Consider the following 25,652-nt stretch of genomic DNA (forward strand, 5'->3'; position numbering starts at 1 on the left):
TTCACTCTCTCAGATTCAAGATGTTGTGGTTCGAGCAGTTTCGTTGTGATTGGGAGCGTAGTTCGAGTCTGTCTGGATAGAAGTCGTTCTGCAGAGGAACCCAGGTTCACATCACGTGGAACATTCCTGAGGTTCAGCAGGTTGAGAAATACATCAGTGCCATCTCTGTGTGATTTCTCCATCAGCTGTTTAGCACTGCGCACTGCTCTCTCAGCAAGCCCATTGGATTGAGGATACTCTGGACTGCTGGTGACATGTTGAAAGTCCCACTGTGAAGCGAAGTCTTTGAAACGCTGGCTTGTAAACTGCCTGCCATTGTCTGAGATCAGAGTGTGTGGAGCACCATGAACTGAGAAGTGTCTTTTCAGCTTTTTGATGACTGTCGCTGATGTCAAATCCTTTAGCAGGTCAATCTCAAACCAGCCTGAGTATGAGTCGACTACTACTAAATAGTGCTGACAGTGCCACTCAAAGATATCTGTAGCCACAGTTGACCAAGGAAGCTCTGGAACTTCATGCAGATGAAGGGGCTCTTTTTGTTGATGAGGTTTAGTGCTGTTACACACCGAGCAGGAAGTAACTGTTTGTTCAATATCTCTTGACATGAACGGCCAGAAGACGATCCCCCGTGCTCTCCGCTTGGTAGCTTCTACGCCGGGATGTCCTCTGTGCATGATGGTGATGTAGTCTCCTTGCAGTGATTTTGGGATCACAGCTTTGGAACCTTTAAGAATGATGCCATCATCCACAATCAGCTCATCCCTGAAAGGAAAATATGGATGAACTGCTGTGGGAAGGTTGTGGAGTCGTTGTGGCCAACCATGTTTAATGAACGAGCTGAGCGCTTGCAGTGTCTCATCCTCAGCTGTGTGTCCTTTAAGTTCCTCCAGGCGTGAAGAAGAGATGCAGCTCACCGTCATGACATCAAAGTTGTCCTCTTCTTCAGGCTGCTGGAAAGTGGAGCTGTTGGGAGCACGAGACAGTGTGTCAGCCAGATACATGTGTTTTCCACATTTATATGTGAGGGTGATGTTGTATTTTTGGAGCCTTAACAACATCCTCTGTAATCTGGCTGGTGCAGCGTGAATAGGTTTCTTTAGTATGGTGACCAGTGGCTGATGGTCTGTTTCTACGACCACAGGCTTGCCATATATGTAGTCATGAAACTTTGTACATGCGAAAACAACAGCCAGCAGCTCCTTTTCTATCTGAGCATATCTGGTTTCAGTGTCTGTCAGAGTACGTGAAGCATATGCCACAGGTCGCCCTTCCTGTAAGCAAGCTGCACCAAGACCATACTGTGATGCATCGCACGTTAGTGTCACAGGTTTGCTGACATCATAATATGACAGAACAGGTGGATTAGACATGTGCTCTTTAAGTGCTTTGAACGCAGTCTGATGCTGTGTGTCCCACATCCACTCGCTGTCCTTGTGTGTGAGCTGTCGCAGAGGAGCTGACAGATGGCTGAAGTTTGGAATGAATTTTCCAAGATAATTGACCATCCCCAGGAACCTCTGCAGGGCTTGGACATCTGTTGGAACTGGCATCTCTCTGATTGCGGCTGTTTTGGAAGGGTCTGATTTAAGCCCCTCGCTTGTGAAAATGTGTCCGACATAACTGACCTGATTCAGCCGGAATTTGCACTTTAATGGGTTTAGTCGCAGGTTTACTTCTCTGGCACGATCAAGGACTTTTCTCAGGTTGTCGTCATGTTCTTTCATGGTTCTTCCGCCGATGAGTATATCATCAACAATGATGGCACATGGATACCCAGCGAATATCTGCTCCATGGCTCTCTGAAACACCTCGCTGGCAGCGTTAAGACCAAAAGGCATTCTGAGGAACCTGAAACGACCAAAACAAGTGCTGAAGGTGGTTAGCATGGATGATTTTTGATCCAATGACACCTGCCAAAAAGAGTTCTTAGCATCCAAAACAGAGAACACAGTAGCGTTTGACATTATTGCAGCCACTTCTTCTACTGTGCGCATGGGATGGTGTGGTCTTTTCAGAGCAGTGTTTAAATCTCGAGGATTTATGCATATCCTGATTTCATCTTTGCCCTTCTTGTTGGTGGCTACCATGGAAGACACCCAGTCCGTCGGCTCTGAGACGGGAGTAATGACGCCTAATTTCTCCATCCTGACCAGCTCTGCCTTGACCCTGTCTTTCATGGCCAAAGGGATGCGATGTGCTGGGCGAACAACTGGTTTCACATCTGGGTTCAGTGTCATGCGATAGGTGACTGGCAACCTCCCAAGCTCATCAGAAAATAAGTCGCTGTATTCTGTGATAAGCTGTTGTGACAGGTCATCTGCAGACATGCTCAATTGGTGGACGTCATTGCTGAATGATACAAGTCCCATTTCTCTGCATGCACATAGTCCAAGTATTGGCTGAACATCTTCATTAATAACAAAGAATGATAGCATATGTGGCTGCCCATGCAGAAAACACTGCAGCTTAATTACACCTGAGGTTTGAATCTTGCTGCCTCCAAATGCTACTAGGTTAACGGACTTGGGGTGTGCTTTCATTTGTTTATCTGCTCTTATAATGTTAACCGTTTTCTTGGGAAGCACATTACATTTAGCACCTGTGTCCACCTTCATTTCAACAGGAATCCCATTAATCTGCACGGTGACAAAAACTTCCTCTTTGTGTTCCACATCCACATCAGTCGCATGGATTGCATATTGCAGATTTACACCATCAACGTAGAATGTGTCGTCTCCGCTGTCATCAGCTTGGTCTGGTTCCACATGATGAACTGACTTTCTGTGTCTTGCTACGTTTTGGGTAGGCCGAACAGCTCTGCACCGTTTCTTAAAGTGATTCCACTTTTTGCATGCATGACACTGCTGCCCAAAAGCTGGACATTTGCTCTTTTTTGCAGCATGAGCACCCCCACAGTTAGTACAGTTAGTGACATGCTGTGTTTCAGACCTGTCTCCTTGTATTTTCTTTTTATCTCCTCTGTGCTTTCTCGTAAATGTGGGCTGGAGCACATCAACATTTGATGCAGATTGTTGAGGAAAAGCAAGTGTTTTATTATGCTCTTCAGTCATTTCATGAATCTGGCAGACAGATATGGCTTTTGCTAGCGTTAAATCACTATCACGCAGTAGCACTTTCCTTAAATTGTCATTGTTGATGCCACAAACTAGTCTGCCTCTTATTAGTTCTTCACTCAGATCACCAAATCTGCAGCTTTTTGCTTTAATCCGTAAATCACTTACATAGGATTCAACAGTCTCGCCAGTCCTCTGATTCCGCGTGTTGAACTTGTGTCTTTCCATCGTGACATTGGTTTGAGGGCTGCACGTTTCTCTGAATTTCCTTTTGAGGCACTCAGGATCCTCCTTCGATTCTGCAGGAATGAGGACTCGTCCTCCCTCGCCGGGCTCTCTCACTTCTGGCGCGTAAACAAAAGACCGCTCCCGTTCTATAGCTTCGGGACCTGCTAAGTTGAGCAATATGTAGGCTTGTGTGCGCGCTGGCTTGTCAGAGTGTGCCGCCGCTATAAAAATGTCATACTCTTGCTCAAAAATGCGCCAATTTTCAGCAACATTACCATCGAAAACAAGCGGGTCGGGCCTCCTGAATCCTTCCGCCATGTTGTCTGCAGTCCGGATACAAAAAACGCACCCACAAAATAGACTTGAGACGGGGAAAAAAAAAACACCGTCAACTACGAAGTACGTGTTCCGTCGCTTCTGACACCATGTTGTATGTTCACCAGTATGATAATGATGAAGCAGTAATCTCAGTTAACGTGGTTTTATTAACCAGCACAGCAGCAGAGAACTTACATGCTTGGATTCAATAACGGAATGGCGCCTATACCACTCAAAACATACACACACCTACACGGAGGTACGGCAAGCGGATTAGGACAAAATACCAAACTAACAGCAGGTTATCTACAGACGGTAAAACACGTAATAATATCTACAAATGCATCTTAAAGCTGTTATATTAGCACTCGGTGTATTACTAACATAACCACATTAACATTATTGACACTCGCTGACTTTTAACAGTCATTCTATAAATGCTGTCCGTTTAAATGGTCTTACCTGTAAACACTGCTGTATCCACCGGATTCCAGCCAGAGTGGATTCTGGAGTCTTCCACGCTCCTGTTAGTGATCCACTCCTGTTAGTGATGCACTACACACTGTACATTAATGCCACTTGTTTTGCACAATATCCAACTAAAAACCTCTGTATATTTTATATATTTTATTATTATTTTTTTTACTATTTAATTTGTAAAAATGTGTATACACACACACACACACACACACACACACGTAGGAAAATATTTAGTATACACATCCAGAAATGCATACACTATTATATATTGTACATATATTTATTAGTTTCAGATTAGCCATTCTTGTATTTTGCTCGTTTGTGTTGTTGTGTTTGCACATCTCTGTTGCTTGTGGGGCTCGCACACAAGAATTTCACTCGCATGTGCTGTGCCAGTGTGCCTGCACATGTGATGTGACAATAAAAGTGATTTGATTTGATTTGATCCTCCACCTGGATGGATGAGAACAACCTTCTGAACAATCTAGCAGGAGATGGCCCATATCTATGGGACTGATTTGTGCTAATAACGCCCATTGTATGGACTGATAACAGCTGAAGCGGGTGAATAAAGTCACCCAGTCGCTAGCTGTGCCATTACCCAGCATACATCACTCCCTCCATAAATGCAATAAACGATACAAAAGTATCGTTCTACCTGTTTTTCAGGTAGTTGTTTACATTATATAATTCATTGTGTTCTGTATACGTCACTACAATGTGATTTGGAAAATGTCTAAATATACCGACAACGGGCACTTCCGCGGCAATCTCTTCAATCCGAGGACCCTTCACGTCAATTCCCGACGCGAGGGGGGTACCCTGCGTGTCCATAAGTGAAGCACAGGGAGCCTGACCATGCGTCACACATTTGACGAGTTGGGACTGAGAACGTGTTGTAATACCTGTGTGTGTGCATGTTTACATGCCCGTCCCCACAAGTTTGAAGACATTTTTGAGACTCAGAATGTGGTTTTAGTGTCAGGGACAGTCAGGTCAGGGTTAGGCATTCAGTCTTAATGGTTAGAGTAAAAGGCTGAGGAGAGCATGATGTCAAATAGATGTCCCCACAAGGATATGAAAACACAACCGTGTGTGTGTGTTACTGTGAATTTGTGAGACAAGTGAAGATTTCAGAATCAGTGAGAAATGTTTCACTTCCTGTTGGTGAAGAAGAGCAGACTCCTCTTCAGCCACAGAAATGAAGAAGCTTTTATTTTGTCAGCCTGACAAACACGAGCTGAGCCACGAGCAGAGGCGACCCTGCAGAGGTGAAGGTCACAGTCAGAATCAGCGCCAGAGAACCGCACAAGGACGGCCTCATTGGTCACGGCTGAGTTCATTATGTGATGGTAACAAGCTGATTATTACAGAACAGGAAACACACGTCTGCTCATCAAACACCAGCTGCTGCTGCTTTTATCAGTCTGACAACAAAACCTCACAAGAAAGAAGTTTTTGTGAGTTTGCAGCGTTCCTCTAAACTGAAAACTAAAACAGACTGAAAATGGGAACATGCACCCACACCCACACTGTTTTGGAGTTTTTATGTGTTTTGGAGTTTGTACGTGTTTTTACGTGTTTTGGAGTTTGTACGTGATTTGAAGTTTGTACGTGCTTTGTCTCTAGGGGCCAGCGTAAATATACTTTTATTTATTCACTCCACATAAAATGTAATAAATAAATCATATAATACAAAAATCAACTATTCACATTTCAACTTTTAACTATTTAAATTTTCAGCTTTTTCCTTTTACAAATTTAAAGTGAAACAACACAAAACACTGCAAACCACAACACAATTAAATATAAATTAAAATATGAAAACAAAAAGAACATGCATATTCTCTGTCATATGGACCTGCATGAATAAACTTTCTGAATCCTTTATCATCTGCAACTGAAAATAGTTGTGGATGATTACTATACCTTTCTAATGTGACGTTGTTGGCCCTGCCTCTTTCTCTCTCTCTCCCTCTGTTCCTGTGCTACTGAGCGTAACTACTGCCCCTCCCCCCTCTGCCCAGCGTAAAGCACAAGGCTCGTGTGCAGAGTGAAGCAGAAAAAAGTGCGAGAGAGAGAGGCTGAGAGAAAAAACAAACAAACCGTCGTTCACGTCTAAGATCCGGCTCTAAGAGCCATTTCGTTTGCGAATGACCCATCACTAGTTCAGAGCAGCAGGAGGAGGAAGGTGGAGCTGAGGCAGGTGAGTGTTAACATGAATATGTGTCTCCTTATGACATAAAATAATTCCACACTGTTCGTGTCTGTGGGTGAAACGTCAGGCCGGTCGGCTCCTCTGAGCGCTGGTTTCCTGTAAGTAGAGAGGAAGTGAGTTTAGCTGAGAGAGCAGGAAGAGAGTGAGAGCTGTGCTGAGGCAGCTGAGTGTTAACACCGCTCTGACATTACTGTGTCTCTGTGGCGGGAACAACAGGCTCCGTCAGTGGAGGCAAAAATAATCAGACTTTGGTTTTTCAAAGGAAACTACTTTATGTTGGGAGAAGCCGCGCGCTCATTGGATAACGACTTGTCAATCTCAAGTTATTAGCCAATGAGCACGCAGGTTCACAGTAAGACCCGCCCTTATCACGACGTTTCTAAAAACTAAAATGGCGACAGAAACTCTGGTCGTGTCTGTCACTACCCGATCCGTACCGGAAACCCGATCGGTACTCCGCATGCGCAAATCTTACATCACTTCCTCTCTTTGCCAACATTGCGACATTCAATATATTTGAATGACACAGTTAGTGCCTAGTTAGCTCTTAGCATTTCTCAACAGCTCTGCCTCCTTTTCGACTACCGGGACATTTAAACAATGGATAATCCGTATCTGCAACAAATATTTGCTTTTCTCCTCAACAGAGAGCGTCCCCCGATTGAACAACAGCGCCGTAAAATAAGAAGAATGGTGCCTAATGACAGAGTTAATAATACAGACTTTATAATATGTCATGTGAAGATTCAGCAGCCAGATGAAGTGTTTACTGGCAATTGACAGTGATAGCGGACATCATCATCACTTTTCCAACAATCCTCTCCACACAGACAAGCATAAACACACTCGATTATCACTAAATCAAATTTAACACACGTTTGTAATGACGCTAATTCAGTTTACAATAGGGTTCATTCGCTCAGCCAGCAGGTGGCGGTATCCTCGTACACTGGGGAGTAGGGCTGGGCCATATTATACCGTTCACGGTAATACCGGTATAATGTTAGGCAACGATAGGAAAATGAAATATCGCGATAGAATATGAGAAAAACGCGCATGCGCAGCGCCTTTGTTTTCATACGCACATGGCTGATTGTTGAGTGAAACAGATGAACCAGAATTGGTTTGTAAAAATGGTGCAACTTCAGTGATGTGGAACTGGTTTGGTGTTTGTCCGTCAGATACACGACAAAGCACATTTTTTTGCAGAACATGCAAGCGGCCGTCGTTATTGTCGTATTTGTCGGACTAAGATGCTCTTAAATCTGGGAGTAATCTGGGTCCTAAACTCTGTATGCTTCAGGGCAAACGAACACTGCAGCATCACTGAGAGTTAAAAACTGTCTCAATTCTTTCATCTTTAATAAAACAATCAGCATTGCTGCTTTTCCAGGTGTAACTATGAAGTTTAACTTCCAGGCATCCATGAAAACAAAATTTATTACATTTAACGGAGTTAGAAGTTAGCAGGAAGCTAGCGGAAGTTAGCTCGCTAGTTTCGCTAGTTACCTAAGCATGATATTGAATGTTCTGACTGAGAGATTTCTGAAAAAATTCAAACGTACAGCTCTGCTATCACGTCCAACATAAATGAAGACAGGAAACTAAACAGCAGTGACGTTTGTAGGGTTACTGAAGTTGGGCTAGCTGGTATATAATGATGTGCTACGTGATCGCTAGCGACACAGCTATGTTAGCATAACATAAACAGTGAAGCTGGAGGACGAACACTAACACTTTTCCACTTATAAAAGTTAACGTTAAGGTTCCTGATAGTTAGAGACAAATGCAATCGCATGGCAGGATGCTGTAAACGGACCAAACTTCAGTCAGGAGAACAACTGAGATAATCCATCCACAATACGAGGTTAGTCATTAATATACTGCAACAACATGGGAATAGAGCAGCTGCCAGAGAATTCAACATTAATGAATCAATGGTACAGAAGTGGAGGAAGCAAGAAGAATGAGTTTAATAAAGTTTGATTTATCTGACTGCTTTGTTTCGCTTAATGTGTCTTATAATCCCGTGCACCTTATGGTCCGAAAAATACGTACTGCACACTGCAGTTTAATGTTGCAAAGCACCTCTTTTTAACTTCAGTGGATATTATACATGGTTATGCTCAGGATATGTCAGCCCATTTCTACTGGAAATGCCTTTTGGTTAAACTTTAAGCAAGGAATTTGCATTTGCACTGTTACATTTTTATAAAGCTTTAATGTACATAAAAACCAGCTTCTTGTTTAAGTGAAAAGGTTTAAGTGAAATGGAAGGTTGTCTTTTTGCGCTAGTAATGTTGCGGAGTTGTATTTTGTCTCGCATCAATTATATCGTCAGTTATATCGTCATCGCAAATTTTCAAATATATATCGTGATAAATATTTTTGGCCATATCGCCCTGCTCTACTGGGGAGTACACTGCCATTAAACGAACAGAAGAAGAAGAAAACCCCTGCACATGCGCGGTACGGATCGGATCGGGTAGACCCAATTTGTACGGTCCGACTTTGCACATGCGCAGTAAGGATGGGGAGTCCCGATCTGTCACTATCTTTTTATTTTTTTGTTTTTGTCTACATTATATTAAATGTTTCATTATCGGAAACATTTTAAGAGATACTTGTTATTCTTAACATCTTAACAGGTACTCTGACCTGTAACTATCGTAAAATGCTTCGACCGGAAGTACACACCTTTCGCGCATGCGGGGTACCGATCGGGTTTCCGGTACGGATCGGGTAGTGACAGTGTCAAAATTCATCGGCTGCATCCTCCTGAGGACCCGGCCTTCGCGGCGTACGTGGGCTGGGTCCTCAGAAGGTCGGATATGCCGGAAGTAAACGGCTGGGGAAATTGGACGGTCTAGCCTTCTGATTAGGGTCACCGCTGTCTCGGTGGAGTTTAATAAACTCGGCCGTCTGCTCCTTGCTATCTGCAATATAACAGGACACTGGAGTAAATTCTCGACCGTCTCATACTTCTGTTTAATCAGTTTTCTGTTTGATGTTTATTCAGCTGTGTAAAAACCAAGGAGGAACCCACCCGAGGGATTAATAAAGTTTTATTTTATCTAATCTAATCTAATAACTTTAATCTCAGCCAAACCGATTTACTCACGAACAAACAAAACACTGAAAAAAGCCAAACAATAACATTTTTAGGTTGTCTAAGTGACTAATACAGGCACGTGCAGGGGGGGCTGGAGGGGCTTGAGCACCCGCCCCTTTCCTGATGGGTGCCCAAAGTGCCCTTTTGTTGAGGCAACTTTTTAAAAAAATGTATTTATTTATTTTTATGTGTGTGGGCGTGCGGAGTCCTGTCTGTGCCCCTCAACAATAATATATACTATTAATCACAGTTTTGCTAAATAAAAGGATCTGGCTTGCATCAGTCACATGATCACATTTAACCAATGATCGCCCTTGACGGTGAAGAAAATATAATCTGATCAAACATTATTCAGCTTTAAATATTGTTCAGCTTTAAAGTTACTGTGCAACTGTGTAATAAAAATGTGCTCACGACTTTGGCCTTGAGAGCGATAAGAAGCGATCGCCTCATTCTGCAGGTGCAAGATATCTGCAAGCGAAGAGACTAGAACACCCAAGGCCGCTTTCCTTTTATGGAGTTGTTTTTCTGCTAATGCAGCACTGTCCTCACAACCCCCTCCTGTAAGTTTTAGAGAATATATACCCATCCTCACAGCAAATATTGGGAATCTCCTGATGTGAGCTGTTTGAGAGGTTGTCTCTGTCTCAATAAAAGTTCACTGATTCCCCCATCTGCTGCAGGTGTCCGGTTGTCTTCATTCTCCGCCAGCCTGGTTAAGTCAATTCCTCCTTAACATCTAAAAGAACCTATTTAATGAAGGAAGACGGGTTCACTTTGTGTTTAATATTATTCTATTGCTGTTGTTGTTTTTTTTATATCCTTCAATTGGCGTCACGAACAGGATCCGCTCCAGGGCAACTGGAACGGATGGGAGGAAATCGGCCGTGGTCTGAGTGAACGGAGTTTGGACAAAAGCTGTGTGCACACAAAAACAAGGTAAGCAGACCTTTTATTTCTGCTATATTGAACATTATAAAATACTTAGTGTCCAAACTCCTAGTAATTCATAACCAAAATTGTCTGGCTTACTTAAGGCTTGTTGAGAATCAGACAAGTGAATAAGAGATAAGTGAATAAGAAATAAGTGAATAAGTGAATAAAGATAAGAGTGAACTGAGGTCTGACCACGGTTGCAGCCGACGGGTTGCTCTCCGGTGTCGGATAAATACCTCAGTGCAGGTCTGGGACCTTGAAAGGGTTTATTAGTAACGCCTTTCTAAACAAATTAAAAGGTTAAAGGCCTTGAGAATATTTTTTAGTAATATTCTCTAAACTACAGAAGGGTTAGGAAGGCCCAGAGGACTTTATTAGAAAAGATCCTCTAAAACTTAAAAGGAGAAGCACTGGTTGGAGTCCAAAGGAGGGGTCCCTTTGATCAATAGGAGAAAACGGATCTCTTCTTAAAACCCCGATGATTTTAGTGTTTTAAATGTTTTGATGTTCTGTTTGATATTGGACACACATAAATACACGCTGAATGCTTGCTGTGGAACACTGGGCAGGACAGTTTGGTTCTCCGTGTTCACAGATTACACAATTAAAGGAACTAGGTTCCTCTTTTGGTTAAAATAATACACCACACATAGAATTTTTTTTACACATTTATTACATACATAAGGAGGGTAATGAGTGACTGCAGGTAATGTATGAAGTGTGAATGAGACGTGTGAACAAGGTGACAACCAACTAGCACCCCTATCAGGAAGCTCTAGGCAAGGTTACCCGCCAGACTCCGGTTTGGTAGAAGCCTGGTAACACCTGAAGGGATATTTCAGTGCTGACTCACCTTTAAAGCAGCGCCCCAGCTGTTAGTGCCTAACAGAGGCAGAAACCCAGCTGGCCCAAATTCTCCTTTAAAATCAATAAATAGAACATAAATTACCGGTGTGTGTAAATAAGTTGTATAAATCTGTTAGATCTGAAACTCCTGCTAAAAAACTTCCTCTCTACAACTCTTTTCTCTTCTCTCCCTCTTTCTCTCAGTTGGGATTCTGTGTGTGTATGTGTGCTGGAGAAATAAAAAAAAAGGAAAAGGGTCTCTCTCTGTCTCTGTGAGAGGAAAAAGGTGGGGGCCGAGTGAGCCCGCGGGGCCGAGCGGGTCCGCGGGAGCGAGCGTGTATGCTGTATGAGGAAGAAGGGAGTGAGAGGGAGCGAGTGAAAAGAGTAATCGAGTATTTGGTGATTTTTTTATTATTTCAGAGGCACTGGGTAAGAGTTTTGACTTTAGCTGTGAGAGTTGTGAAAAGAGCAGGTTTTTCTTTTGTTGTAGACTGTGAGTAATCGGTGTTTTTCTGCCTATTGTGCTGCGTGGAAGACACAGAAGTGTAGAAATGTTTGTGGTTTATCTTTGTTTGACGTTTTATATAGAGTTGGTTGATTCAGGGTGATTTCTCCCGTTTAAGGGAGGAGTTGCATTGTGGTTATGTTAAAGCTTTGCTGTAGGGGTATGTGTGTGATTTTGTGCTGGCTTCGCATGTTTAAATGGATGCATAGAAGTTTGTCAGTGAGAAATTGTTATGGTGGGGTTTTAAAGTTAGTAAAGAGTCAAACAACGCCCACTGTTTTAAAAAGGCCCAAAACATCATAAAAGACACCTCACATCCTGGCCACTCCCTGTTCGAACTGTTGCCCTAAGGCAGACGGTACAGGGCAATCAGAGCAAGGACTAATAGACTCAAAACACAGCTGTTATCCAACTGCAATAACACATCTGAATACTACAAAAATGTCCACCATGCCACTCTTGTGTTAATCTATGCACGGTCTGAAGCACGACGGTGGGAATACTTAGTATTTTAAGTATTCTATCTATTTTATTGATTGAATTTTATTGTTTTTTTATATTTGATATTACTAGGGATGATGCAATGATCGGGGACCATTCTTAATGTCGTCGGTCTCATGACAATGACAATAAAGTTTTTGATTTTGATTCTGATTCTGAAATACACCCTCCTCAAGAGTTCAATGATTTAGGCAGTTATGTTTATACAAATACTAAATGTATGTTTAGTGTCTTCATACAGGTGTTTTTTCTTAACCTGGAAGCCTGAGTACGGCAGCAGAAGACAGGCCAAGCTTTGGCTAAAATTCACGGCTGGACACCAGAGTTGTCCTCACCCCTCCCGGTAAAACAAAAAAGAGAGAATGTAGTTTGAGGCGGGTTTTTCTCGCTGAACTGCTCTGGGTGCTGTGTCCCTGAATCTCACCAGTGTTAACCTCTGGCGGAAGACATGGAGAAAAGGAAAAGATGTTCCTGGTAAATCACTGAAACAAATAAAACCACACACAACCAGAGAAAGATATGAGAAGGGTGAGGAACAGACACATGTGCGTGTTAGAGAAATGCCTCGTTTGAGAAAAAGTTAAAGTAACCCATATACAGACGCACCCATACATGCAATGAAGAAACAGCTTACATACATGTGCACGTACATGCAAGGTTAAAGTAGCGACACTTAACATACACCTGTTTTTAAATGATATAGTTTATACATTACTGACAATTAAACGCTTTGGGTTGCAGGACAACAACGTAACGTCAAAAGACAAAGACACTGGTCTGAGGATTAAGTGAGGACACGACAAATTTAGTGGTTAAAAGGGTCGACTTGGGACATGTTTTTGTTGATTGTTTAAGACAAATGACTACTGAATGATAGGAAATTCCTTTTTAGGTTTCTAAACAGGATCTTAAGAATTTTAACACGTACCTGTGTTGTCCTGTCAACTTGAGGGGTTATGAGTTGATTATATGGTGAAAAAAAAAAAAAAAAAACAAAAACAAAAAAGGGGGGAGACGAGATCTCGTTGTTTCTCCCCTCTCGGGATAACACAGCCAACACAGCACAGCCAACACAACATCATTTTCCTGTTCGCCTGTTTTGTTTTGTTTTTGTTTTTTCTGAGAGCCGAAGCTGACCTGGACTCCTACCCTCCCCTCTACCATCGTTGCCCTCTCCGCGACCATCTTTGACCCTTTGACCCCTGAAGGCCACAGCAGCTGGACTCACAACAACAACTTGAGGATGTCAACAGTGCTGCAAAAGAGTGATCTCATGCAGCAGAGACGGAGAGCACTAAACCTAAAGCCCGTTTCACTACACGGGGGAAATTCCCAGGCTGCGTCAGCTGACAGAGCTGTGACGAGACGCGCATTAAGCCCGGAGGAAAAGGGACGGTGAGCAGAAGGATGCTGACCTCTGAGAAGAGCCGAACAGCAGAGCTGCAGAGGGCCGTGGAGCAAAGTAAGGACAACATAAACAGACCCAAAGAGGAGGGGAGGACCCTAGGCCATGCGTCAGGCCGCTGGTTTACCTAAACTACAGAACAGGAAGGTGATGAACACAAACATATACCAACACACGAACACACACTTCTGCATGCGCCTACTTAGAATGAAGGGAAACACACACATGAACACTTATGCACTTGTTGAGGGAGTAAAAACTGATACATACCCATGCACTAAAATCAAAATGTTGATTTAATTTACTAAGAAGTGACACACAATGCTCCAGCTGCTGCAATGAAGAATGCTTTACTGACAAAGGCTCAATGCTGCACACAACAAAGTCAAATACAGAATTTGCTATAATAATAAGCCCAGAGGGCATTTGTGTGGTCTGGGGAGCAGAGTCCGGAGCGGTTTGGTTATGAAAATGATGCCCGTGCGAGATATCTGGGGCTTAAGGCCTCGACTTAATTGTTTACTCTACACTAAAAAGAAAAGAAAACACTCTGAGCAGTGGTGCAGAGTGAAAACGAGGAATTAACAGTGTGAGTTTTATTTCAGAGCGCCACGTCATTGTGATGGAGATTTAATAAAGGAGGAACACACGGACAAAGAAGAAGAGAAGGGGGGACAGCCCTTGAGCACGATTGCCTGAGGCATTAAAGTTCTGTACTAAATTCTGGTTTCCAGTGTGAGAAAAGTCGCGCAGTGCCAGTAGTAGAGCTAGGTTGAGTGATGATTCTAAATTACTGTAAGTAAATCATCGTACACCGTTCAAGTTTCATGATAACGGGGATCTAGACTTTGTTGAACCCTAGGCAATTTGAACAGGTAAAAGTCGAGTGACCAAGTAGCAGTTGAATAAAAGTCATTGAATAAGTGTTGAAATAAACTGGCAGAATTAAGAGAATTAAAACATTTCAAGAGCTCAACTTACTTAATGGTTCAATTTTGTTTCACGAACGCAAAACATATAGGTTTATGAATATGAAAAGGTTGAGGTGGTGTTGATTTGACTCTGTGTAGGTTTAGGTTGGTATTTTTATTGATGGGAAGAATATTCAGTGACAAGTCCTAAGACCCGGGCGTCTGCATTTTGTTTTTGTTATTTTTCATTTTATTTTGTTTTATATTTACTGATTTTTGTTTGTGAATCTTTTCTTTAAGCAGATCTGCACATTACAAGCATTACACGTCGGCGAGAAAATTGTTGTAAGTGAGTTTCTCCGCATTGAAATGGGTTCTGGAGGAAACACTTGTGGGGACAATTAGAAACGAGAGTCCCTGTTTAAAAAAGGATTCAGCGAGGTAATCCAAACTCAAGTTCTTGTTTCTTTTTGAGATGACGTCATTTTGCTGAGTGTGGAAACTAGATGCGACGACAGGTTTCACTATCAGCAAAGAACGGATGAATGGATGAAAGACTGGGAATAAAAACAAACGGACTGACTGGTAAAAGATGACAAGACTTGACCATGACTCAAGGTTAACCACCTCCACCTAGATAGGATAAAAGGGTGGATGAATTTATGTGGGTTTCTTTTACAGGAGTAGAAGGATGACAAAATATTCGAGGATGAGTGAACCTGTAAATGCCATTTTTGTGTCTTGTGTTGCTTACAGAGGTAACTGCGCAGCGTTACCATTTACATTTTCTTCCCTACAGGGTTACAGTTTTAATGTTTTTCTATTACAGGATTTCTGGGCGGATGTGTGAAGAAACGGTGTTTATGGGTTAGGAGTTGGGGATGCTATTACACTGTATTTACAGGAAATGTTTTATAGCACCTATGGAATGAGGATGCCTGACTACGGTCAATGTGCTGCTAATGTTTGCTTTGCTTTGGTGAGAGGGGTGCAGTAGAAAACAGACAAGTGACATGAAAACAAGTAATAATAACAAATAACAAATTTGGGGACAGTTTGACCTAGAGCCCACTAACTGGCCATTAGGGGCTCTCTCGCTCTCTCTCTCTCTCTCTCTCTCTCTCTCTCTCTCTCTCTCTCTCTCTCTCTCAGGTTGTTGCTCTTTAACTCCTAGAACACGCCCTTGGCGAGGTGGGGGGAACTGGACCACCTTTCTGTGCCCCATCATCCTCTATTAGACGACATCCAAGCTAAGTAAACATGTCTTGGCCCTTTCCCCCTGAAATGACAGGCAGGCAAAGATGTTGCGTCTTTGTTTGCTTCCTGGCCCTGGGTCTCATTCCCATTGGCATAATCCTGATCTGTGAAGGGCCCCCGACACTTCTGACACCTTCAAGTTCAAAAGCTTCGCCCCCTTCTGACAGTCCCAATCTGACAAATGTAGCCCCTAGGGTCTTGCCCACCACTTCCTCTCCAGTTTTGCCCACGCCCGATCCATTTAGAAAGAAACGAGACACGGTTACCTCCTCGCCAACGGATGATGAAAACTCTGATCGTGAGGGTGACGAACATTATCGTCTTTCTCTTGTTTAAATTCTTCTAGAATGGTTGTTTCTCTGTGGTGTTTTGTATTAGGCTTGTTATTAATTGTTTCCCTCACCCACTTCCTCTTGAAGGATATATCTGGTTGAACTGTGTCTGGTCGGGTTGTGAGGGTTAAGCGATGTTCTCAGGGTCTCCGGACTTAAGCCTGAGCGAATGTGTACTCCCACCACTGGATATAAATTGTTTTTTTTCCACACCCCTTCCTCACGTTTTACCATATTCACTTTTGAATGTCCTTAGCAGTTACCGTTCTGAGTTTATTTTACGGTTGATTTATTCTTTCACATTTTCACGTTTATATCTCTCATTATTATAGTAGACTCTGTACTCTCCACATTTTTATCATTACTTATGTTTTTTAGTTGCTGGGTTACAGGAACTGTTAATTTGGTGTCTCTACCCTGGTTGCACTAACTCGTTGTATCCGTGTGTGCAGGACAGCTGTTACTGCTTTCATCGGGAACCGAGACTGCTTGCAGCCGACCCCTGGGCAGGGTGGTGCCTGGACTCTTTTCTCCTCATCTGCAATGACAGATAAAGACAAATGATAAGACCCGAGGAGTTTTTCGAGCCAGGCTTCGACACGTCTCTGTGTTCCTTTGAATGTTACTTATTTTTGTGTGTTGACCCATTTAAGATGGGTCAAAAGGGGGATTTGAAGAAAATATAATCTGATCAAACATTATTCAGCTTTAAATATTGTTCAGCTTTAAAGTTACTGTGCAACTGTGTAATAAAAATGTGCTCACGACTTTGGCCTTGAGAGCGATAAGAAGCGATCGCCTCATTCTGCAGGTGCAAGATATCTGCAAGCGAAGAGACTAGAACACCCAAGGCCGCTTTCCTTTTATGGAGTTGTTTTTCTGCTAATGCAGCACTGTCCTCACAACCCCCTCCTGTAAGTTTTAGAGAATATATACCCATCCTCACAGCAAATATTGGGAATCTCCTGATGTGAGCTGTTTGAGAGGTTGTCTCTGTCTCAATAAAAGTTCACTGATTCCCCCATCTGCTGCAGGTGTCCGGTTGTCTTCATTCTCCGCCAGCCTGGTTAAGTCAATTCCTCCTTAACATCTAAAAGAACCTATTTAATGAAGGAAGACGGGTTCACTTTGTGTTTAATATTATTCTATTGCTGTTGTTGTTTTTTTTATATCCTTCAACGGCAGAACGCGCTGGTTACGAGCCGGGAACGAGCTCACAAAGAGCACGCGCATTTTTTGCAGTCCGGAGCTGTAGGAGAAACACAAGTTAACTCAGAGACACAGACTGATGCGACAAAACCAGTAAGTAGGTGTACAGCGTACACTGTAGTGTGTAGCACACAGGAGTATTGGCTTATTACGTACACGTTGGTAAGTTGTCTTGTGGCAATTTGACGAACTGAAACAAACGAGCGTGCTGTGTGTGCAACAGTGTGACAAACATTACCTGTCCTTGTATTAACTGCACATGTAGTGCTGGTCATAGCTGCTGGCTACCTGTGTAAGGCTGTCATGGGTCTGTAGCTCTGTCACCGTTTTAGGGAACATATTTAGTTTTAAAGTAAGTTACAGAGCTTTTCCTGCCTTTCTGGGGGGATTATATTTCACTAAAAAACGATCTAATATGCATGTCCACATAATTATGCATTATTATAATATTTTAAAAATCACACGCTGTATTTTAAAAAACATACATTAAGAAGCAGATTATATTAGATTTATATTTTAAATAAGACAAAATTTGGATTTTACAGCAGAAAAAATTATTGTATCTCTACAGTTTAAAAATGTAATAAGCTTTGCCCTGCACAGAGTGGATAGTGAAACAAATGGAATCATCATAATGATATTATTTCATATTTATTACTTCCCCCTCCTCATTGCTTTATTATTGTAGCTCTAGTAATAAATATGTAAGGATTCTGGATCAGCACCATGATGCCCATAGTATATACAGTATTCTGAAGAAGGTCTAAAATGTCACTGTGTGTGTATTATATTACTCATGATATAACATTGTCCAGACATGGCTGGTAAGGACATGAGGAGGAAACAGTAGGAGCTGTGTGAGGCTACTAAAGGCAGGGCTATAACATTTTTCTGTCATCATTTTATTATAGATTAAGTGCAAGAGTTGTTAGGTGTGGATAATTAGATTATAGTTTATTGCAATAGCAAGTTGTGCCTTGTTCTCAGATAGACAGCAAGTGGAGAGTGATATATGAAATGATGGGATGGAAGGAAGAAGAGAAGCAAAGAGTGATTCACAGGCAGAGCCTAATTTATTTCTCACAGTTTTTTGTTGCCTTATGGTTCCAAGCGCTGTCACCAATCTTTGCATTTTGTTATTATCTCATGACACTTGTTTAATCAGCTACCATCTCTCCTATGGACTTTTTAATGTCTACAGTCTCAGATCAACACAGCCCTGCCCTCCAGCACTATCAGCAGCGGGAGCAGCAGAAACACCTCAACAGCAACATTGTACCCATCAGGTAAAACATCGGCTACGTTTGCTTTGCCTTGTCGCCACCTCACAACAGTGATATAGTATGATGCGATCCCATATTAGATTCTTGATGAATGTGTGTTGTTGTTATTCAGCCTGGTTCAATGTGCCCCTTTTTAACTTTGAGCACCCGCCCCTTTAAACGTCTCTGCACAGCCTTGGACTTATATATCACGTTTAACCTGAGTAGTGAAAGTCCGCGGTGATCTGAAAACGATGTGCCGGGAGTTGTGCCGTTCTCGGCGGCTTCACTGACCCTCGAGCTCCCGGCTGGCTATAGTGCTGGTGGGTAGCAGACGTCTCCGAAAACGTCGAAGCACTTTTGCAAATATGCGGTATCTTGATAAACCGAGCAGATATTTGATGTTTACACAGCAACTTTCTCGCCTGAAAATATGTTAAAAGTTTATTTTGTGACCCAGAAAGATTAGTATGAGTAATTTTAAAACTTAGTAGCGGCTGCCAAATTGAGGAACTGGATTTGGTGGTCATGAAAATGGCATTAAACAAGTCCCCAGGGACAGATGGACTCACTACTAATTTTTATCAATTCTTCTGGAAGGACCTAAGAACTTTATTGTTTGATGCATTAAAGGAATCGATAGAGAGAAAAGAACTGATGCCAAGCATGAAACAAGGGCTGATAACCCTGATCCCTAAATCGGGTACGGATAAAAGAATTTTAGACAATTTAAGACCCATCACCTTACTAAACACTGACTATAAGATCCTGTCTGGAGCTGTAGCTGAGAGGCTAAAGAAAGGCATCTCAAACATTATCAGTGAAACACAATCAGGTTTTTTGAAAGGAAGACTAATTCATAACAATATTGGGCTGGTTTTGGACCTCCTTGAGTACAGTGAAATAATCCAAGAGAGAGCATACATCCTGTTCATGGATTTTTACAAAGCATCTGACTCAGTTGAACATACGTTCATATTAAAAACTCTGCAGTCTTTTGGTTTTGGACAGGAATTTATCAATGTTATAGAGATGCTATATAATGACATTAACAGCTCTGTTTTGCTAGAACATGGTACATGTTCAAGGTTTGAGGTTAATAGAGGGATAAGGCAGGGATGTAGCAGCTCACCACTTCTGTTCATCATGGTTGCTGAGCTGTTGTCTATTTTGATTAAAAACAGTCACATTGAGGGGTTAACTGTGATGGGTGAACAGATAATAATCAGTCAGCTCGCAGATGATACCACCCTGTTTTTAAAAAATGAGGACCAGATTCCTTTAGCCTTGCAGGCGATCAACCACTTCTCCAAAGCTTCTGGCCTACAGCTGAATATTAATAAATGCGAAATTCTAGCTCTGCATGAGTGTCCCCTGCAAGCAATAGATAATATACAGATAAAAAAAGGGGTGAAGTATCTGGGCATTGTAATTTGCAAGGATAAGACATCAACAGAAAATAAGAATATCTGTGCCAATATAGAAAAGTGTAAGTCAATTTTAAACAGGTGGCTGCAAAGGGACATAACTCTGTTTGGGAGAATCTTGCTAACCAAAATGGACAGTCTGTCCAGACTAATCTATCCAGCCTTTTCTCTGCCCATACCTCCAAAACTAATTAAATCTATAAATAATCTTAATTTTAGGTTCATATGGAGGAACAAATGTCATTATATAAAGAAAAGTGATATGATTAAGAATTATGAAGAGGGTGGGGCTAATGCCATTGACTTTGATGTTATGAATGGTGTACTGAAACTGAAATGGTTAAGATCTTTCATTAGGAACAAAAATTCCTTTTGGAACATTATTCCCAATGTGATTTTTGGCAAAATGGGTGGAATAGACTTTTTGTTACGTTGTGACTTTGATTGCAGTTCGTTACCTGTTAAACTCTCAGCTTTCCATCAGCAGGTCCTTCTCTACTGGAAGATCTTAAGGGATTTGGGCTGTAGCTCATTTTATGGATGATAATGGGGTCTTATTAAAACATGAGACGTTTTGTGAGAAATTTGATGTAAGATGTACTGCTAAGAGATATAAATCCTTAGTGAAAGCCATCCCAGTCCCTTTGAGATCAAGGATAAAAGAAGATATTGTGCACTCTAAAATTTCTCCTGGACTGAGGCAGCTCTGCATAGCTGGAGTTGAATTTGGTGACAGCAGGTTTACAAACAAGGTGTCAGGAATATTTTGATAAATGAAGTTTTCCCTAATCCGGTAAAAAGAAATTATATCCTTAAAGAATTTGAGACCATGGAGGTTAAGGCGATAAGAAAAAAGTATATTTCACTTCCTCTTTCCCCTAAAGTAAAAGAGGTTCACTTTAAAATCATTAATGAGGTTTATCCAACCAATGAATTCTTAAGATGGGAAATTTAACTTAGATGTGAACGCCTGCACATTTTGTGAAAATGATATTGAAAGTCTGGATCACTTGTTTTTCTACTGTGAATCAGTGCACTCCTTCTGGACTGACATGTGGAGCTGGCTACAGTCCAGGAGAATTCAGTTACCACATTTGACGGTGACAGTAATAAAGTTTGGAATACTTGCTGAGAATGCAGATTTTGACCTGTTGATTAGGACGTTTTTGTTAATGGGAAAATTTTTTCTTCACAAATGCAGATACTTTAAAGCTAAACCATGTATAAACAGATGGCTGAATGACTTTAGACTCTGGGCTAAATCGCTGAAACTTGTGAATAACAAGAAAGCTCATAAACTTGTTGTTTTATTTAATGAGTTTAATCTATGTTAAAAAAAAGAAACCTCCCTATTTTATAATCATGACTGCCCTTTTTTGCTCATGGTATTTTTTGCCTTTGGTTCAAATCCTTCAATGACTGTTCTTTCTTTTTGTACTAACTCTTTTAGCTTTGTGTTTATTGTTTTTTTTTTTTTTTCTGGGGTTTTTTTTGCTATAATGCTCAACCAAGGATGTTACATATTCGGATTAATGATGGTGCCTTGTATGTTATACTGTTGTTTGTAAATAAAGTAAATAAAGTTTTAAAAACGAACAAACAAAAAAAACCTTAGTAGCGGCCACCATTGTTGGAAACTGGAGTTTGGCTGGGCTGCGCAATGAATTCTGGGATATGGTAGGCTACGAAGGACACACCGGACCCATCCTTCAAATTCGGGGAAAAGGAGGACGCATTTGTCAGCTGCATTCGGAGGAGTCTACAGCTGTGTCCCAATTCAGGGTCTGCACGCTTGAAGTACGCGCACTACGTACGGTGCGTACTACACTCAACAAAAATATAAACGCAACACCTTTGTTACTGCTCCCATTCCCCATGGGATGGACGTAGAGACCTAAAATTCAGTCCAGATACACAATATAACCATCCCTCCCAAACAGTGGTTACAAATCAGTCCAAATGTGTGGTAGTGGGCACATCTGCCATATTGAGATAATCCATCCCACCTCACAGGTGTGCCACATCAGGATACTGATCTGACATCATGAGTAGTGCACAGGTGTACCTCAGACTGCCCACAACAAAAGGCCACCCTGGAATGTGCAGTTTTGTCTCACAGCAAAATGCCACAGATGCCACAAGCAATGAGGGAGCGTGCAATTGGCATGCTGACAGCAGGAATGTCAACCAGATCTGTCGCCCGTGCATTGAATGTTCATTTCTCAACCATAAGCCGTCTCCACAGGCGTTTCAGAGAATATGGCAGCACATCCAACCGGCCTCACAACCGCAGACCTCGTGTAACCACACCAGCCCAGGACCTCCACATCCAGCAGGTTCACCTCCAAGATCGTCTGAGACCAGCCACCCAGACAGCTGCTGGAACAATTGGTTTGCACAACCAAACAATTTCTGCACAAACTGTCAGAAACCGTCTCAGGGACGCTCAACTGCATGCCCGTCGTCCTCATCGGGGTCTTGACCTGACTCCAGCTCGTCGCCGTAACAGACTTGTGTGGGCAAATGCTCACATTCGATGGCGTCTGGCACGTTGGAGAGGTGTGCGCTTCACGGATGAATCATGGTTCACATTGTTCAGGGCAGATGGCAGCTGAGAATGTCCCAGTTCTTGCATGGCCAGCATACTCACCGGACATGTCACCCATTGAGCATGTTCGGGATGTGCTTGACCGGCGTATACGACAGCGTGTACCAGTTCCCACGAATATCCAACAACCTTGCACAGCCATTGAAGTGGAGTGGACCAACATTCCACAGGCCACAATTGACAATCTGATAGACTCCATGCGACGATGTGTTGCACTGCATGAGGCAAATGGTGGTCACACCAGATACTGACCGGTTCTGGGTCCCCAGACCCCCAATAGCGCAAAAAACTGCACATTCCAGGGTGGCCTTTTGTTGTGGGCAGTCTGAGGTACACCTGTGCACTACTCATGATGTCAGATCAGCATCCTGATGTGGCACACCTGTGAGGTGGGATGGATTATCTCAATATGGCAGATGTGCCCACTACCACACATTTGGACTGATTTGTGACCACTGTTTGGGAGGGATGGTTATATTGTGTATCTGGAATGAATTTTAGGTCTCTACGTCCATCCCATGGGGAATGGGAGCAGTAACAAAGGTGTTGCGTTTATATTTTTGTTGAGTGTATAAGTACGAGAAGTGCGGAAGTGAGAGGCTTGTGAAATGGGACAGTCTAGCCTGCGTCGCGCTGTTCAGGTTGCCTAGCAACCATGATACTAACCGCGAGTTACGTTACATATAGCTTTGTGTGACAGAAATGAAGGAGAAAAATGTTTTGTTGGTCATTCATTTTTGTCATGACATCACTTTGATTAGTTGAGTATCTGAGGCTGAGACCACAGGACTGGAAATATGTGTGTGTGTGTGTGTGTGTGTGTGTATATATATGTGTATATGTTTTATCACTCACTATGGAAGGATTCTTATAGTGGGGGACTTTAATATTCATCTATGTTGTGAGGATAAACCCCTGGTCAAATATTAAATGTAATTGATTCCTTAAACTTCACACAATTTGTGTCTGGGCCAACACGTAAGGGCCACACCCTAGACCTTGTCTTGGGCTACGGGCTGAATGTATCAATGACTGAAAATTGTGTTTTACCTATCTTAGACCACTCAGCAATTTTATTTGATACTTTAATCCCTAAATTTCCAGCTTCTGAGAGGGGAAAATTGCCCCTCAGATCATCTCGTTATATTAGCCCCGAAGCATTGCTTGGAGTTAAATTACATCTACCTGATGTGTTGGACCCTATTTTTACCCAGGAGTTATGTGTGGACACCTTGACTGCGAATCTTAATAATACACTTCTTGAACTACTGAACTCTGTTGCTCCCGTAAGGAAGTTGAAATGCCCAAAAAAGGAACCCTATGCCTTGGTTCTGAACTTGAGAAGAAATTGTAGAAAAGCCGAGCGTCACTGGAGATCTTCCAGACTAGAAGTATTTCTCCAGGCTTGGAAGGACTCATTGTCTTCTCTTCAATCAGCGATGTCGACAGCGAAAGCAAATTATTTCTCAAATCTCATCATGAGCCATAAACATAACTCAAAAGTCTTATTCAACACAGTGTCGCAGCTTACAGAGAGTAAGTCAACTCTCTGCTGCTCTAATTTGATAGCTCATGGCTTTCTTACGTTTTTCAGAGACAGGGCTGCAACACTTAGGAATCAGATTCTTTAGACTACTCAGCTGCTTTGCCTGTTGGTGCTAATAAACTGTTCTCTGACTTCAAGGTTATTTCCCTGTAGAGATGGCACGATACCACTTTTTTATGTCCGATACCGATATCATAAATTTGGATATCTGCCGATACCGATATGAATCCGATATAGTGTATTTTTTAATCAATAAAACAGTTTTTTTAATATCTTGCTTTTTTATCAATCTAATAAACTTAAACCTACTCCATCCTCCCTATTCTGGTATTTTAAAGAGTAAGCAACCTAACTAATAGGGCTCTAAAACTCCCAGCAAAAAAATAAATAAATAAAAAATAGGGAACCACCCCCCACCTCATGATGCTTAATTGACGTAATCAACTTTAATTTGATGCAGTGTGAAAAAAATGCACAGAAATAAATTCTTTTTCAAGAATAATTAAATATATTCAACATCTTTCTTCAACAGAACTGCAGACTGCACAGATGGTACCTTCCCAAAGGAAAAAGTACTATAGCTTACTAGGGTATATTAGACTTAACAGTTACTATATACAGTAATGGACTTCTATACATTTTACATCAGATTAAAACTTTGGGTGTAAGATTCAGATAATTATTTATTAAAAGCGAGACATTTTAAATGAGAATAAGAGAGAAAAGTATGTCTTTGTGCCCCCTTTTCCCTGTTAATGCCCTATCGGCCCCCCTGGCTAAACTTTGCTAGATCCGCCCCTGCACAGTTACCAGCCGTCAGCTACGTAGAAAAGGATCCTGGTTAGGGATGGGTATTGATAAGATTTTCACCATTCCGATTCCATTTTCAATTCTGTTTAATGATTCGATTCTTTATCGATTCTCTTATCGATTCTTTTTAAAAAAGGAGAACACTAAGGTCGATTAGCTTAGAACTTTGTTTTATATCTTCTCTTTGAACAAGATAGAAATTTAGAAGTAACATGGCCTTACAAACCCAACCGTGAGATCTTAAGAGATCCACAGCCTACGGCTCTTCAATGGGATGTCACAGGGTCCCCGGGGAAAGAAATTGTAAATGTAAAATAATAAAATAAATATTCTTCTGTTGCAATAACAAAGTATAAGATAAATTATTATGTAGCAATTACACAAGAATATCCAGTAATGTCCCTGCCTACAATTATGCTTTTGCATATTCGTAGTTAGGGCTGCTCAATTAATCGAATTTTAATCACGATTACGATCTGGGCTTTCAACGATCATTAAAAATGACTGAGCCGATTATTAGCCCCTCCCTCATTTATCCGCGACACCTTAAAGGCCGGTCCGTGAAAATATTGTCGGGCATAAACCGTCCGTGGCGCAAAAAAGGTTGGAGACCGCTGATTAAGAGGACCCGAGGGAAGCTCGGAAAGCTAAGCAGGAGTTATTTGGA

The 25,652-nt window shown here is 41.9% G+C and overlaps 1 protein-coding gene and 1 long non-coding RNA gene across 6 annotated transcripts in view; both read left to right on the plus strand.

Moving 5' to 3' along the window:
* LOC145423962 (protein NLRC3-like) overlaps positions 1-25,652 on the plus strand; it is a 197,522-nt gene that overhangs the window by 109,321 nt on the left and 62,549 nt on the right. The gene's annotated exons all lie outside the window — the stretch shown is intronic.
* On the plus strand, positions 9,752-17,147 carry LOC145423984 (uncharacterized). The gene is made up of 2 exons (XR_013904922.1): positions 9,752-10,369; positions 15,687-17,147. It is a non-coding gene; the product is annotated as an uncharacterized LOC145423984 (long non-coding RNA).

Source organism: Astatotilapia calliptera, chromosome 23 (genome assembly GCF_964374335.1).
Source record: "Astatotilapia calliptera chromosome 23, fAstCal68.1, whole genome shotgun sequence".
In the NCBI taxonomy this organism is placed as follows: Eukaryota; Metazoa; Chordata; class Actinopteri; order Cichliformes; family Cichlidae; genus Astatotilapia; species Astatotilapia calliptera.